This window comes from Papio anubis, chromosome 1 (assembly GCF_008728515.1).
Source record: "Papio anubis isolate 15944 chromosome 1, Panubis1.0, whole genome shotgun sequence".
NCBI lineage: Eukaryota > Metazoa > Chordata > Mammalia > Primates > Cercopithecidae > Papio > Papio anubis.
This window is the reverse complement of record NC_044976.1, coordinates 63087922-63106310: the sequence shown is the minus strand read 5'-3', so window position 1 is coordinate 63106310 and position 18389 is coordinate 63087922. Positions and strand designations below refer to the sequence as shown.

Below are 18389 nucleotides of genomic sequence, written 5' to 3'. Positions count from 1 at the left end.
ACTTGTACAGCATGTTACCCTACTGAATACTGTAAGCAATTATAACACAATGGTATTTGTGTATCTAAATATATCTAAACATGGAAAAAATACAGCAAATATATAAAGGATAAGAACATGGCATACCTGTGTATGGAACTTGCCATGAATAGAGCTTGCACGACTGGAAGCTCTGGGTGAGTGAGTGATGGGAGGTAAGTGAATGTGAAGACCTAGGACATGATTGTACACTGTAGGCTTTATAACTACTGTATACTTAGGCTACACTAAATTTATTTTTTTTTAATTTTCTTTCTTTGATAATAAACTTAGCTTACTCTATTTTACTTTATAAACTTTAAAAATTTTGTAACCTTTTTAATCTTTTGTAGCACACTTAGCTTAAAGCAAACACATTGTACAGCTGCACAAAAAATATTTCTTTATATCCTTATTCTGTAAGCTTTTTTTCTATTTCAAATGTATTTCTTTATTCTACTTTTTAAGTGGTTTTTAAAACACAAACACACACAACAGCCTAGGCCTCCTCAGGAGCAGGATTATCAATATTGCTGTCTTCTGCCTCCACTTCTTGTCCCATTGGAAGATTTTCAGGGCAATAACAGGCATGGAGCTGTCATCTCCTATGACAGCAATGTCTTCTTCTGGAATACTTCCTGAAGGACCTGCCTGGGGCCCTTCTTGAGGAGTATGTTTATTTACACCAGCATCACCACAGATACATGCGTAATACGTTGTATTATGACTGTAGGACAGCTGAGACCTCACTAGGTGGTAGGAATTTTTTAGCTCCATTACAATCTTATGGGACCACCATCCTACATGTGGTTCATTGTTGACTGAAACGTCATTAAGCGGCGCATGACGATCACTGGATTTGGCCGTTAGGAAGCTCCTGGTGCCTTTGAATGAGAGCAACTTCCATAAACAGGAGTGTTTATTGAAGGAGAGAGAATAGGGGAGAGTGACATATTTAAAAAAAAGTTCAATAAACTTTAAACCTTCTAATTTTCTCCAGAAGCAGAAGCAATCATCCTCCGATAGTGGGAAGATTTTAGCAGGAAATTCAAATTTGTTGTCTTCCTAGGTGATTTACATATATTTAACTCTCACAAGCACTGTTTGGGGTGCGTATTATTATCCCTACATTATAAATAAGTCTCCTGACATAATGAAGTTAGGAAAACTGCCTAAAGCCATACAGCCAGTAAGAGGCAAATTTAGAACTCAAACCCAGGTCTGTCCCCACATTCTCCACTTTTCTTACCGCATTCAGATTTAGAGTCACCAAGGGGAATGTGAAAGTGTAGACATGATGATAGCAGTAGTAGTATAAATATTATTACTCATACACAAGTATATAGTAATAGTAACAATGATGAGGAAGATGAATCAATAATGGTGCTGATGAAAACAGAGGAATGAAATTTCTGCTATTCAAAATTTAACTGCAGTCATGGCCTCATATCTAACTTTATGCAGTAAAACACAGTGCCTGTGAGTACTTACAACTAAATGATGTTACTTAATACAAATGACTTTTCTTAGTTTAAATTTAGCCACAGAGTGTCACTCATAGACTTTTTGTTTGTCATAATCCAAACATACCTTAAAAATATTTTAAGCCCTTACTCTAATACAAATTTGTATTTATTTTTATTTGTATAGTTTTGGAAGATATAAATATTATAAATATGCAAACCACAAACATTTCCCTTGGACCTTGAATTGTATGAAATGACACAAAAAGAGTTGTACTCTTGGACATTAAAGCTTAGATTCTTTTGGCACTTCCTTTCTGAATTGTGGAAGTCTAAGAGAGTAGTATACTTTCTATCAGAAAGGTAATTTATAAAACTGGCAGAATGGTAGCTATAAAATTACAGAAGAAGCCATGGAGCAGGCAGCATGAATGTTTGAAAGATAATAAAGTATAACCCAGTTATCCAGCAGGGAAATAAGTCTTTTTAAATTATAAAAATTTTGTATAGGATGGAGGGACTTACCATTTAAGTATGTGACATTAAAAATCATTTTGCTGAAACTCTTTTAAAATAACATATATTAAGGTATACATATTTACCTCCTAAAATAGATGACATTTAACTTGAATTGCCCTTTCGTGATGATTCCAGTAATAGAGTGATTACCCTCTGGGTATATTGAGGATTATAGGATGATTTCTTCTTATATTAAATGGCTCCATAAAGCTATACCTTCTTTATTCTTGTGTCTGCTTTTTATTGTTTTTTTTTTTTTTTGGTCACCTTCCTTATCAATGCACATTTCTCGTGGCTGTCCATGTACTCACATGAACTCATTCACGCTTGTAACATTAAACCAGTCCATACACCCGTACACTAAACCCATCCACTACAGCCATGCACATGTAAATAAAGGTAGAATTTGCGCATGCTTTTGCTTATTATCTACAATGGGAGCCTCTTTGCAAGAAGAGGCTTCTTGCAAAGCCTCTTCTTTGCGAGAAGCCTTCCCAATCACCCGGTCAAGACTTTTCAGAGCTGCACTGCAGCCTAGAGCTCTTCCTACCCCATTTTTTCTCTGTCCCTCTTTTCTTTCACAAGTGTCACACCTGCTTTGTGGTTTGAAATCTCTCCCCACCTACTCCTGCTCCTCTCCCCTTTATCTTTCACAGATGTTTTCACCAAAATTGTTTTCACATATTATTTTGGCTTGGTGTCTGCTACTCAGAGGCTGTCAACTGACACACTTGGCAAAAAAAGGCCTGAGAAAGCAGGCAGTAAAATTAGAGTTGGGGACTGCTCACTCATGTCTGGCTGGCAAGGAGGATCTGATCCCAAGTGGAATGTGAGAAATGAATACTGCTTGGAAATGCATCCTGGTGGAGGGGAACAGATTTGCTAATGTAAATATTTAGGCACTTGGGAGATATAGGGAGAATGATGTCTACAAGAATGGTGCTATCGGCTGATTATCTCAAAGTTCTATGGATTCCTGCAGAGAGATTAGAAACTGAGACATAATGAAACAGTAAAAGGCAAAGTATGAGAGACAGAGAGGTTGTTTAACTTGGAGTGCTTTCCTGGGTCAAGGAGTTTAACATCATTGCAAGGAAAACCCCATCTCTACCCCCAAGATGGGGCAAACTCACTGTATAGTAGCTCCCCAGAAGCCTAGAGGCAGTGATGGCCTATTTTGAGTGAACTGGAAATACTGGAGTTGCCATGGAAAATGGTAGAGGAAGAAAAATATAAAGGTTGCTGGAAGTGAATTCATAATGCAAGACCAGAAAGCCACAGCATTCCACATTATGTTCCGCAGCACGGCTCAGATAACACACTATTCTCCAAGGCCATCAGGAATGCACTGGTGAGAGGGGCACCAACATCAGTAAGAAGTTTAGTGGTGGCTCTCCTTGTGGGTCAGAGCTGAAGCTGTCACAGAGTTGGGTTCATTAATAGCAATAGAGACGATAGTACCCGAAGAAGGCAGAGGTCAGGAAACAATGCTTAACTGCCAGAAGTCAGAGGGCTGCCATGATTATAACTGCCAGCAATATTGGAATAGCTGTCAAGGGACATGACACACAAGAAGTTGTGGAAATGACTTACAGAATCTTGTGTCTCCAGGGGAAAAATAGAAAGGTAGCCAAAGAGATTGCCGTTTAACATCTATCATCAGAAATAGGCAAGAACAGAGAAGGCAGCAGGACAAAGGTAGTTGTGCCAATAAAAATTCATAATTCACCATTCCCTTCCTGCATCATGAGATGATTTTCAGACCCAGAAGGCAGTGATCGAGATGTGGCTGTTTCTAAAGAAGCACTGTGCAATACCGTAAGTATAAACTGTAGTGATTTCCCCAGTCCCACCCCAAAGGGACCTGCACCCATTTACTTATGTGACTATGCACTAGAGAAAGAAGAATAAACACACATAGACGGCTTTGGACACACTGTTTGAGCTGATATTGATGCCTGAAGACTTAAAGTATCATCAGGCTCCCCTGTTACATTTGGGGTTTATCATGTAGATCCTTAGCTAGTGGGGTAAGAACTATCATAGCATGGAAGGCCCAGAGGAAGCCTCTGAAACAACCACTTTCCTGAGCCAAGATAGTGAATCAAAAGTAACGTTGCATCTCAGAAATGATGACAGACATTAACACCACTGTGATGGATAACTTTATGTGTCAACTTGGCTGGGCCACAGTGCACAGATATTTGGTCAAATATTATTCCAGATGTCTTTGTGAGATTTATATTTAACTCAGTGGACATTAAGTAAAACACATTGCCATCCAAAATGTGAGTGGGCTTCATCCAATCAGCTGAAGGTCCTAATGGAACAAAAAACTGACCTTTTCAGAGCAAGAGCAAATTCTGACAATAGACTTTGTTCAGACTTCATCTGCAACATTTTCTCTTCCTAGCTTGCCAGCAGACTGCCTTCAGACTTGAACTGGGACTCTTTCCTTGATCTCTAGCCTGCCAGCCTCCCTCATCAGATTTTGGATTCATCAAGCTTCCGCAATCATATGGGCCAATTTGTTAAAAATCTCTCTTTCTCCACAGACACACACACACACACACACACACGCGCGCACACGCACACACACACACACACACCCTTTATTGGGTTTGTTGCTCTGGAGAGCCCTGACGAATCCAACCACCATTAAAGATTTAAAGGATGCATGGGGAGTGGTCCTGATCATACCTCCATTGACTTCATTGAAATCTCCAATCTGACGTCTAGAGAAACCACATGGATTCTGGAGAATGACTATAGATTTCCACATGCTCAACCAAGTAGTAGCACCAATCATAGTTGCTGTGTGAGACATGATGTTGATGTAAATGTGTCAGGCCTCAGCTTTAGAGTATGCTGCCATTGATTTGGTGATTGTATTCTTATCTATTCCAATCAGAAAAGAGGATCCAAAACAGTTCACATTGGCATGAACTGGACAAGGTTAATTTACACTTTTGTCCTCTGGGTTACATTCACGCTGCCCTCTGTCATCATCTGGTTTAGAATCTGTAGCATCACATTGATCCAATACATCAGTGATATAATGCTGATCTGGCAGGACTAGCAAGAGGTGCCTTATATGCTGGAGGCCTTGAGAAGGTACATGAGATCCAGAAGGCAGGAGATAAGACCTCTATAGAACCCAGGACCTGCCACTTCAGTAAAGTTTTTAAGAATTTGGTGACCAGGGCCAGGCACAGGACTTCTCCTCCAAAGTAAAAGACAATTTGCTGCATCTTGTATCTCCTACTAAGAATAAGGAAAGGCAACACCTGTTGGACTTCTCGGAATTCTGGAGGCAACCCCGTCCACACTTAATATTGGGACTAATACAGTTTCAGCCTGTGAACTGGGTGAAATGGAACACAGCCAGCTTTGGGTAGAAATTGGAGCCAAACGGAGCTCTGAAAGCTCAGGCTGCAGTTCAAGCAGTCTTACCACTGGAAGATGAGACATGAGAAAGTCTGCCACAGAAGCTTATGGATAGACATAAGGAGTGGACATAAAATGAGAAGATTATTTTGTATTACATGTTAATGCCCCTAGAAAGCATCCACTTTGGAAAAGGCACTGAAAAACCAAATAATCAAAATGACTTGGCCAGTTGACATTAGCTAGCCATCAGCAATGGTCACTCCAGATTTGGAACAATGGGCACATTAATGGAATGGCTGTAGTAGCAAAGATGGGCCCTATCAATGAATCCCTCCTTACTTACGCCAGTCTAACTACTTCTGCCTCAGGATATGCAGTCTATCAGCAACAGAAACCAACACTGAGACCTGATATCACACTATTCCTCAAGAAGACCAACTGCTATTCGGTACTACTGAGTTCTTCTGTCCTAGAAGGGCCAGTGGTTCATGCTCAGAGTGATATACACTATATCTGGGTTTGCCTTTTCTGCCTGAAGAGCTGCAGCCAGTATTATTATCCAATGGTGTATAGAATACATGATTCACAGGCACAGAATTCCATACAACATGCCATTTGACCAGGGAAACTGCTTTAAAGTGAAGAAGGTGCAAGAGTGAGCCCTTAACCATGGAATCCACTGATCCTTCACCATCCCAAAGTAGCCAGCCAGATCAAGTGTTGGAAGAGTTCGCTGAAGCACAGCTGAAGAACCAACTCAGGCAATAATCTGAAGGATAGTGCTATGGTTTGTATGTGGTTTGTCTCCATCAAAACCTATGTTGAAATTGGATCCCTAATGTGGCAGTGTTGGGAGGTGGGGCCTTGTAGAAGGTGTTTGGGTCATAGGGGCAGATAGCTTATGAATAGATTAATACCCTCCCTTGAGGGTGAGTGAGTTCTTGCTCTTGAGGGAACGGATTAGTTCCTGAGAGTGGGTTGTTAAAGGATTCTGGCTTCCTCAGTTTCTGTCTCCTGCTTCCTGTCTTACCATGTGATCTCTTTGAACATGCCCACTCCCCTTCCATTTTCTGCCATGAGTTGCAGCAGTCTGAGACCCTCACCAGATGCAGCTGCCTCATCTTCAACCTCCCAGCACCAGAACCATGAGTCAAACAAACCTCTTTTCTTTGAAAATTACCCAGCCTTGAGTATTCTGTTATAGCAACACAAAACAGACTAAGACAGGTGGGGTGACATTATTCAGGGTGCAGTATTTGCATTAAACCAGAGACCTCCATCTGGTACTGAGTCTCCAAATGAAAGAATACATGAGTGTCGGAACCCGAGAATAGAAGCAATTGTGACCTACTTATCATCACTCTCAATGACCTACTGGAGAACTTTTTACTTCCTGTTCCCACAACTCTGAGCTCAGAGGGGTTGAGGTTCTCCTCCCCAAAGAAGCATACTCTTGCCAGAGGGATGGAACAGGTCCCACTTAACCACAACGATGGCTGCTCCCAGAGCATTTTGTACTCCTGTGTCCAGAGACAAGCAGGAAAGAAGAGAAGTAATAATCTTAGCCAGGGTAATAGACTCAGGAAAGCAGGAGGAAGTAGGGCTGCATTTTCACATTGCAATCTGCCTGGGCACCTCTTGGTGCTGCATTGCCCAATTATAATAATGGATAGACACACGAATGGACATATTAACCTGACAAGGTGTGATGACCAAGGAATCAGATCCTTCAGGCATCGGAGTTTGGGTCATACCACCAGGTAAGCCACCAGGAAAGGCAGAGATGATTGAGAGTGAGAGGGATTTAGAAAGGACAGTGGAGGAGGGAGACGATGAATACCAGTTACGGTTCTGAGATCAGCTGCAGCTTCTAGGAGTGTTGTCTGTGCTGCCAGCCTCCCTCTTGGAAGTTTCCTCTCAGGAAGAGAGGCTCAAAGGAACCATGGAGGACTGCTCTATAAACATGTGTGGGAACACGTATCTGTGTGACACAAGGTTAAGCCATAGCAGCCATGCGGTGTGCCACTCAGATGTCCTTTCCAAAGAACCTGCTGTGAAGAACACAGCTGGCTGACGACATCTAACTGCTGCATGTTCTGATCTGGCACAGCATTCATGCTAAAGCCATGCTGTCCCCAGGGTGCTCCTGGCTAATGACAGAGCACAGTGAGGACACTAGCCCTGGGTCATTGCTCCCCAGTGCATGACTGCTGTAATGAGCATTCCATGCTAGGGCACACTTGCCATTGGCCTGGCTGTACTGCCGTCTAGGGCTCTTTCTACAAGATCCTCCTTTCTTCTCCTCTTGTACAAGACTCAGACTTGTATTTTGTGACACCCCCCTGCTCTTGCTCCCTCTCCCCTTTATTCTTCACAGGCATTTTCCCCAATAAATCTCCTACCCATCTCATTCTTTCTTGGTGTCTTGATTCTTGGAGGACTTGAACTGAGACAAATTGTCTTTTGATATTTAGAATCCGCTACAAACTTTGATATATGTATTAGTTCTTTTGTGCTACTATAACAAAATGCCAGAGCCTGGGTAATTTATAAAAGACAGAAATTTATTGCTCACAGCTCTGGAGGCTGAGAAGCCCAAGATCAAGGTGCTGACAAATTCAGTGTCTGGTGAGGGCTGCTCTCTGCTTCTAAGATAGCACCTTCTTGCTGTGTCCTCACATGGCAGAAGGTGGAAGGGCAACAAAGGGCTAGCTAGTTCCCTCAAGCCATTTTATGAGGGTACCAATCCCTTTCATGAGGGCACAGCCCTCATAACCACCTCCTGATGGCTCACCACTTAATACTATTGCATTAGGTCTTAGATTACAACGTTTGAATTTGGTGGGAACACAAACATTCAAAACATAGCAACATGTGTTCATTCTTGTTTTATTCTTCTGCAGTCTTAGATAAATCCACTTCAGTTTTACCCCTTCAGTTTCACCCCTTCAGTTTCGCCCCTTGAGTGCTCCACCCCTGGCATATTTCCAGGCTGTTTTTGTGAATCTACACTGGAATCTGGCATTCAGGCATACTTTTAAAGACCATATCCAATCAGGTCAGGTCTGACAACAGTCTTATAGTTGATTAGTAACAGATTACAGTCCTTGGACAATTATTGCTTTTGAAACTGAGCTAACAGGTGCCTCATGTCATCAATGCATGAATTATCTGGTCTCATTTAGCAGACAGTTTTTAAAAACATATTAAACTTCTTTTCACAGATTCTACATTCACACGTCCCCTCTGAGCCAACTGAGGTGTGGGTTTTCAAGTTAATTTTCCCCACACCTTTCCAAATATATTACTGGATCTAAATTCCTAGGATTCTCTAGTTAAAGCATGAATTTATTGTAGAATCATTAACATTTGAGCTGCCCACTCAAAAGGAGTGTTCCTACAATTGCCTCTATTTTCAGCTAATTTTGTATTTCTCCATTTTGCTGTATCCCAGTTCTCTTGCCAGCTCTTCCATTTCTTTTTTGGTTGTAATATTCCATTACTGCTTCTGCTTTTGCACTCAACTGTCCATTTACGGGCAGCATTTTGCTTTTATTCACCCAGTAAGAGAAACTCAACCTTTGAAGTTGTAGTGTTCCAGAATAGTTTTCACATGAGTACAGATCTTTTTCTTAATATACTTTTCAGCTGGCGAATTTTTTTCTAACACAGAAAAAGATTCCAAGATAGGACATAACAAAGAAAACCTCAGTAAACTAGGTTAGTGCTAATTCCATATATACAGTTGAAAGTTTCCCAGGTGCCCATGATTATGGAACCTATCTTTGATGCAACTGCACATTGACGCAACTATATTTTACCTAAAAAATGTTCATTCACAAACCTTACCCAGGTTTCCACTGAATTGATTCTAACATAGGATATGCATATCTATAACTGCCTCAAAATAACCATCTTAGAGAATCTTATGCCTGAAGGAGTTTCAGTTCCACTGTATTCTCCTGTTTTCAGGCAGAAGTGTACATACACAAACAAGGTGGAATAAAAGGTTCCTCAGAAAAACTAGTCAATAAGCTCACCCTAGAGTTTAACAATGGGTACAGACAGAAATTTCTTCTTTGATTATAAAAATGTTTCTGTTGTAGCTCAAATCCATTTTTATTATGTCTGATATAAAAATTTAAAATTCTTTTTTTTTTTTTTTTTGAAACTGATTGTCACTCTGTTGCCCAGGCTGGAGTGCAGTGGTGAATCTTGGCTTACTGCAACCTCCACCTCCTGGGTTCAAGTGATTCTCCTGTTTCAACCTCCCAAGTAGCTAGGATTACAGGCACATGCCACCACACCCATCTAATTTTTGTACTTTTTTAGTAGAGACGGGGTTTCGCCATGTTGGCTGGGTTGGTCTTGAACTCCTGACCTCAAGTAATTCGCCTGCCTTGGCCTCCCAAAGTGCTGGGATTGCAGGTGTGAGCCACTGTGCCCAACTAAAATTCTTATTATGTGTATTTTTACACGATGGACAAACATATTCCCCAAGTTGTAACTATTTATTTCATATAATATATAATTTTGTGTAAATTACCATTTTTCTATTTGTATCAAAATACAACTCATTCATTCATTTATTCAATACATATTTATTAACCTCAAGCCATCCTTTTAACAATTTTATACAAAATTTATACAAAAACTATACAGCTTCTATCTTTTGAAAATTACAATGAACTCATAGCTTCTTTAACAAACTGAATATTGCTTGCGCCTAGGAGTTTAAGACCAGTCTGGGCAACATAGCAAGATCCTGTCTCTATCAAAAACAAAAACAGACTGAATATCTTCCAATTATTGTGATCATTTTTAATGCCAAATTTGTTACCTTTTGCCCAGTGACTATTCTCTCTAGGCTGTACTCTCTTATTTTTAACACTTAATTAGGCATTTCCAAAAACATCTTTAGTGTTTGTCAGCAATGAGATGTATCAGGCTCTTCTTGCTTTGTCCTCTCCTAAGATCTGGTACTATATACCTTACAAGGAGCCCTAGTCCTTTAGTGAATAATTTTTTTAAGAGAAGAACTATGGGACTAGGAATTCAGATTGTATTTTTCCTCATGACTATTGGAAGTAATTTGAACTGAGATCCATAGGGTAAGTCAAAGTTAGGCAGGCGAAGTATAGGAGCAAGGGTGTTTTAGGCAGAGAGGAGATGTAATAAGGCAGGAACATAAATAAGCAGTAAAATAATGTATACTAACTAATATAGAAGCAGATGTAAAGGGACTAGGGAAGCACAACAAAGCAACATCATACCTAGTCTGGAAACTGAGGAGTGTTGGTCAGGAAATCTCCCTAAACAAAGTGACTATTGGCTTAGGATAGTAGCCATTTCTGATGTTCACCAATACCCAGTTCTCTTTCCCTTCCTGAGCATATGGAAAGCTACACTTCCTGGCTCCTTTGTAATTAATGTAGGCCATGTAGCTAGCTAACAAAATGTTAGCAGAAGTGATGTGTGTCACTTCTTGGCTGAGGCAGTGAAAGACCCTCTGTGGTTCTCTAATCCCTCACTCTTCCCATGACAAAGTGGCCAGCAACATTCCAGTTAACAGACCTCTGTCATGTAGGCCCTTAAATGACTAGAGGAAGGAGAGCACTTCCACATCAGCCTTGGTATGAGTAGGAAATAATATTTTATGTGCTGAGCTGCTGAAATTTGTAGATTGTTGATTGTCACAGCAAACCTAGTCTATTATGACTAATGCAACCTCATATCTTCCTTACACCTTGGGTAAGCTTGACCTCTCTTGGGTTGGCATGGTAGAAGAGCAGCCAGGCATCAAGATATCAATTTGCAACTGAAGCTAATGACAAAAGCCACCAGGAAAGTAAGATTTTTTTCTGTCTCTTAATCCAAGGTTCCTTCCAGGAAGTGATGTTGCCAGGCAAAACAGACTTAAAAATATCTGATCTGGGCAAGGTGTGGTGGCTTGTGCCTGTAATGTCAACACTTTAGGAGGTGGGAGGATCATTTGAGGCTGGGAGTTGAAGACCAGCCTGGGCAACATAGCAAGGCCTTGTCTCTGCAAAAATAAAAAATTAGCCAGGTTTGGTGGCACACACCTTTAGTTTCAACTACTCAGGAGGCTGATGAGGGAGAATCACTTGAGCCCAAGAGTTTGAGGCTGCAGTGAGTTGTGACTGCATCACTAGACTCCAGCCTGGGTGACAGAATGAGACCCTATCTTTAAGCAAAATGAAACAACAAACAAACAAACAAAAAACCCAAAAAACCCTCCATCTAGTATGTTTACACTAGTTATGATAAAATCTGTGGGAGCTATAACAGGCCTTCAATCCCCAGAAAATTCTGGAGATCATTCCATCCTTTATGATAGTTGACTTCACTCGCATGTGGCTCTTCTCTCTGTGCCATCATTCCCATGCAGGGAAGGGGATGTGAGCCTGTAACCAAGGCAGCTGGGAATGTTGCTGGCACAATGGAGTCTTCGGAGGACTCCTGGCTCTATGTTGTCAAATTCCCACATGCTTAGTTTATCTCAATTACCTGGTTGTAAAATGTAAACACTTTATATCTATTTGTCTTGTCTATGTCTTTATTAGTCAAAACACATTCTTCTAAATCCACTAACTTAATACTAGTATTTCTGTTAATGTAACACAGACACACATATCATACACAGAAAAGTTCCAAGTATACTTAACTACATAATTACAGATTTTAAAATCCTTCGTTGACCCCTGTTATGGGTCATTTTGTTCATTTAATAGTTGCCTTCTGCTCATTTTGCTGAACACAGGGTCTGAAAATAAATAAATAAATAAAAATAAATAAATAAAAATGAGGACCAGGACTCTGTTTTGTGCTCTGTACCTGCCCCCAAAGCTTAACACAGGTCCTGACACACAGTAGGTATGAAATACATATTTGTTGAATGAATGGCTCGTTTTATAAGGATCACTGGTAGTTGCAATGAAAAGTATACATTGGAATTCAGTGGGACTAGAAGCAGAGTCCAGATGGAGGGCACTGCAGTTCTTCAAATGAGAGATGAAGATGACTCAGGCCAATGTAGTCATAGGGGGGATGTGGAGAAATGAACAGATTGGAGACATTCTTAGAAGGGAGGGTAGTTAGGACTTGGTGATTGAATATCAGGAGCCATGCAGGGGCAAAAAAGTCAACATTTCCACCTTGGGTAATGAAAAGAGAAAGGAAACCCCGAGGGGGAACGGGTTTAGGTGACCACAGGTAGAGGATAATGAGTCCAGTTGGCATGAATTCCTATGAGCTATCCAAGTATCAGTGCCCTGTAGGCAATTACGTATATCAGCTCTGTAACTCAGGCAGGACAGTGGCCTGTGCCTGAAAAACAGGTTTGAGGAAAGGCATAGCCACAGAAATTTGCAGTCATGTAAATGTATGAAAGCAGCCTGTGAGATGAGAGCCTAAGATAAAACCCTGAGGATTACCTACATTTAAGGTTCTGTTTTTCTCAAAGGAATTAGAGCTTGTCTATTGAATTTGTTGCATTTGGTAGGGTATACTTAGAAAATAGCTTTCTTTTTCTACCATCATTGCATTAAAACCATTACACCTGGGGAAAATATCGTGAGCAAAATCTATTAATTTTTGTTAATGTATTGGTATGCAGATAGTCCCATTTTCATATACTAAAACATTCAGACCAATCTAAGTTAAAACTTTTATCTCACATCCAGTCCAAACTTTCTTCCTTCCTCCAGCTTGAGCCTGATCCAGGCTCCCAATCATGGAGTGGAAAGGGTTATGTTCTGTTCTTTCACTTTTTTGGTCCGTATTTTCCCTCATTCCTCTCTTGCTCTTGGTTCCCTCCAGGTTAAGATAGGAAGGTGTGATAAGGCCGGGCACGGTGGCTCAAGCCTGTAATCCCAGCACTTTGGGAGGCCGAGATGGGCGGATCACGAGGTCAGGAGATCGAGACCATCCTGGCTAACACGGTGAAACCCCGTCTCTACTAAAAAATACAAAAAACTAGCTGGGCGAGGTGGCGGGCGCCTGTAGTCCCAGCTACTCGGGAGGCTGAGGCAGGAGAATGGCGTAAACCCAGGAGGCGGAGCTTGCAGTGAGCTGAGATCGGGCCACTGCACTCCAGTCAGGGCGACAGAGCGAGACTCCGTCTCAAAAAAAAAAAGGAAGGTGTGATAAGAGAAAACATGGAAAAAACATTTCTTTTGCAGTTGGCTGTCAGATGCCCTCAGCCATGACCAATGATGAAATGACCTTCCTCTTGTGGGGGACCTTGTGAGCTCTCTCAGGATGCTTGTTACTCATCTTTCCCCAAAACTTTTGGGGACTTCTACTCTTCCTTGACTCAAAAAATTCATTATCTAACTGGCTTCTTACTATTCCTCACAATCTCCACCTTTTATTTTTCTTGCTGGAGTCACTAGCTCCTACATGGTCCACTTCTTGGATAGGATCCTTGCAAGATAATGCTGGCTTCCTTTATTAGTCAGGATGGGCTATGTTATGCCACTTGCTCCTAAATTTCAGTAGATACTCACTCTCATTCATGCTACCTGCACGTTTCAGGTTAGCAGCAAGGTTCTGCTTATTGTAGTTGTTCAGGGACCCAGGATGACAGAGAATGCCTCTTGACTCATGCTTCTGTGATAACCATAGCAGGTGGAAAAAACCACAGTGAATCCTACACTGAGTCTTCAAGCTCCTACCCTGAAGCAATACCTCTCTTTCTGCCCACATTTCATGAGCCAAAACTGGTCACATATACAAGGCTAACCTGAAAGAGGGTAAGAAAGTACAATCCACAAGCCCAGATAGAGAGAAGTATTAGAATATTTTTAAACAGCTCTGATGACTATCATATCTCCGCATAGTCCAGGTGACCTCAAGGGAAAATTCCAAACCCTGGGAACATAGGCTGCTCCCATCATCTCTCCCCATCTTCCTGCTCACTCCACTGACAGAGCCTTTTCAGCCAGCTTCTGTCTTTATCACACAGACTCCTAAACCCTTTGAAGGCCGTGCCAGGCTCTCCAAAATTTTATGTTTGGCTCTAATAAGAGCCTGAAGGTGGGCTAAAGAGTTTTTGCATTTCAGCACTCATCTAACTAAAAGTAAGAGGCCAGTGTTTATTTGTGGAAAACACCAAGCCTAAACTTGTCTGAGTCTTCACTTTCTGCCTCTCTCATTTGGCTTCAAGTGGAGTAGCACACCCCTTACCTCCTCTATTTGGTCAGAAATAAGCCATAGCACTCCATACTTGGCCAGCAGCTGTCTTTCAAGAAATCTTCCAGTGAATCCCTAAGTGAGCAAAGGGTCACAGGACAAGATCTGTCCTCTCTTAGCAAGTTATGCTTCTCTTTTGAATATGGGGGTACATGTCATTTGTTTTCAGCTTAAATTTGAGACATCAGGGTGAGTCTCATTTAGCATTTTATTATATCTCCAAATGGACTGAGGATGAACTACCAGAGGTAGGAAGAAAATCAGGAGGACATAGATTCTTGGGAGCCAAGGAGAGAGTTTCTAAAAGAAAGAAGGATTCCAACAGTTTGAAATCTGTTGAGAGGCCAAGAAAAATAAGAACAGAAAAGTGTCCACTGGATCCCAGGGAGAATGTGATGGCCTTGCCAAGGATGGTTTTAGTAGAATGGTGGGGAATGAGTTATGTAACTGTGGGCTGAGGAGTGAGAGGGAGGTGAGGGAGTCTGAATAGCCATCGTTGCAAGCACACATCAAGCAGTGTGGCTGTGACGGGAAGGGAGAGATAAGGTGGGGCTCAAGGGGAACATGGGAGTGGGAGGAAGGTTTTTTATTTTTTATTTTACAATGAAAGACTTAATCATGTTTAAGTACTAACAAAAAAGGAGCTAGTTGAGAATGAGAGTTTAAATGGATAATGAAATGGTTTTCAGTCAGCAATTTTTCCATCTCCAAAAGAAAACTAACTCACATAACTGATGTTACAATTCACTGCAGAGCTGCTGGTAGGCTGTGGGATGCTAGTATAGATGTACAGGGGTGGGAAGGGGGATGAGAAGAGGAAGAACAGGAATACCGTCTCAGTGTGAAGAATAATGGTGCTTGGACAGCTGTGGTTTTTCATTCAACAGAGTAGATATGTTCAAAGGGTTCTACAATTTTATAAGCATTTTTGCATTCTCAAGTGAATACTACTCTCATCTTGGTGGCGAACAAGAGGCTTAACTTGCTCTCCTGGTGCTATTTATACAGCTAATTAAACTGAATTTTATGTATTTCATTGCTTATAATAGGAAAAACCATAAAGGTACCAGTTAGTGTTTACAAGGAACTAATCTGCTAAGTGCTTTTTGTCTCCCAACTCCCACTCAAGTACTTTCCTGCAGCAACAACCATCACTCCCCTCTGGATAAGTAAACCTTTTGATTTCTACACATTTTAAATTATTTAATTTTGGGCGATTTAAAAAAAAACAACTTCCTGTGGTATGTGTAAAAAAGAAGTGTTTCCACACCTCCATTTCAAACTTGTTTCCCAGTTTAGTTACATGGATGGCTAAATTTGATCTGGAAATGTTCTTAGACATAATTTCAAAGTATGTCATTATTTCTGTCTCTTTCCCTGACATGCCTCCTCACTGAGCATCTCCCCCCGCAACCATTTAGTACTGTGTCTAGAAACAGTAAAAATTCATTCAGTATCAGATGAAAGAACAAACAAAAAGATGGATGAAAGAATGTATGAAAGATAAGGAATATTGAATGCACGAAAAGTAATGTAGAATGTCTGTCTCCATTCCAACCTCCCTGTACAGTGCCTTACTGAGCAATCAAGTCTGGAAAGCTCAAGGCTCTGTGTTTCAGACTTCCTTACATCTCATTTTCCATATGTAGCCTCACTTCTACCACAGAGATATATTACACAAAAACTGGAAGATGAAAATGGCTCTTGTAAAATGGAGAGCATATGTCTGCCAATTTTCCCCAGAGGCCATTTATTTTTCTGTAGCAGTGGTAGCCAAGGTTCGAGTATCTGGTCCTTACCCCTGCGGGTATTTGGAGGTTGATAATGTGCCTTGGAACCCTAAGAAAGAGAGTGTTTCAGAAACAACGAGGTTGAGGCTGTGTGGTGGTAGAATCAGTTGTCGTGGCCGTAGCTTCCCAGTCTTAGCAGAGGCAGCGGCACCCTTGATGGGTCAGTTCTGCAGTGTTGTTCTGATGTCCCTCCTTCAGTCCTTCCGATGCTTAGGTAAGCAAAGAAGTCATTAGTGCTGTTTATCAAATATATTTCTGGTTTTCTGTTTACTAGGTACATGATAGGATTGCTCCATCTGCCCCTGTGGAATTGATTTTGGCTATCTGGCTTGCTTGAGTCAATGAAATAAGAACAAAAGTGTGCTTTCTGGATGTGAGCTTCAAGAAACAGTGCACAATTCATCACCTCTCTCTTTCTACCATGGGTAACAGCAATTTACCAGAAAGTGGTCGCTCCTTTAACTTGGAATAAGGATGCTACAAAATGGAATCCCCATTCAACATGATGTTCACATAGTTTCTGTGAGAAATAAACCTTTACTTCTTTTATAGAATGAGATTTGGAGGCTGTTGATTACTGCAGTACAGCCCAGGCAACCCTGTTAATCCAATAAGTCATTCCTTCTTAAACTAACTGGAGTGAATTTTGTTGTCTGCAATTGAGCCCTGAGTGATTATTTTCAGGAATGTGATACTGACATAGAGTTTAAAAACGAAACATGATTAAATTTGTAGGATCATACCCATCTTTTGCTTTTTAAATTTTCCCCATCAGGCATGGAGCCTAGCAGCAGGGCTACTATATTGAACACCTCCAGGGGACACTGTTCACATCGCAATGGTGCCCTGAGAATGCTACACTGTGAATGGCATTCCTGAATTTTGGCAATGCCATGGCCCAACCAAGTAAAGAGCTAGAGGCATCGCATGAAAATTATCTTATTTGGTTTGTCTCCTAACAAGAAAGTTAGAAAATAAACAGAACCAGTAACTATAACATAAAGTTTTACTAAATTATTAACTAAGTTAATATGGTTATAATGAAAATAAGACTCTAAGATGGAGGGCTGATTATTTGGAACCACAAAGATTTTTATTAAATTCTAATGTTTTCTTCTGAGTTTTTAAACCTCAAATCCATTTTGTAACAGAAGACAGATAGTTTACTTGTTGAGATTAGGTCCAGCAGAAAAGTGGCAGAAGAGTCCTAAACAACAGTGACTTATACAAACAAGACTTACATAAGACAAATTTATTTCTTTGTTACACAAAGTTCAGTAAAAACCCAGAATAGGGTAGCTTCTTCTTCTTCTTCTTTTTCTTTTTTTTTTTTTTTTTGAGACAGGGTCTCACTCTGCCACCCAGCCTAGTGTGATCAAGGCTCACTATAGCCTTGACTTTACCAGGCTCAAGTGATCCTCCCACTACAGCCTCCTGAGTAGCTGGCACCACAGGTACACACCACCATGCCCTGCTAATTTTCTTTTTTGTTGTTGTTTTCTTTTCCTTTTCTTTTCTTTCTTTTCCTTTCCTTTCTTTTCCTTTCCTTTCCTTTCCTTTCTTTTTCTCTTTTCTTTTCTTTTCTTTTCTAGAGATGGGGTTTTGCCATGTTGCCCAGGCTGGTCTCCAACCCCTGGGCTCAAGAGATCTACCCACTTCGGCCTCCCAAAGTGCTGGGATTACAGATATGAGCCACCATGCCCAGGCAGGGCAACTTCTTAAAGTTGATGGGTGCTGACGAGTTGATGGGTGCAGCACAGCAATATGGCACAAGTACACATATGTAACAAACCTGCACGTTATGCACATGTACCCTAGAACTTAAAAGTATAATAATAATAATAATAATAATAATAATTTTAAAAAAAAGTTGTCAGGAACCCAGGCTCTACCATCCTCAACATGTGTGTTATTTGTTATAGTCCAAAAGAGCTGCTTAAGTCAAGCCACTACACCTACATTCCAGGAAACAAGAAAGAATAAGAGGGTAGAATAG

At 40.9% G+C, this 18389-nt stretch overlaps 1 long non-coding RNA gene across 1 annotated transcript; it reads left to right on the top strand.

The window, feature by feature from the left end:
• The first annotated feature begins 2021 nt into the window (after positions 1-2021).
• On the top strand, positions 2022-16950 carry LOC110743970. Its single transcript, XR_002523876.2, has 2 exons — positions 2022-7150; positions 16668-16950. It is a non-coding gene; the product is annotated as an uncharacterized LOC110743970 (long non-coding RNA).
• Positions 16951-18389: the final 1439 nt, after the last annotated feature.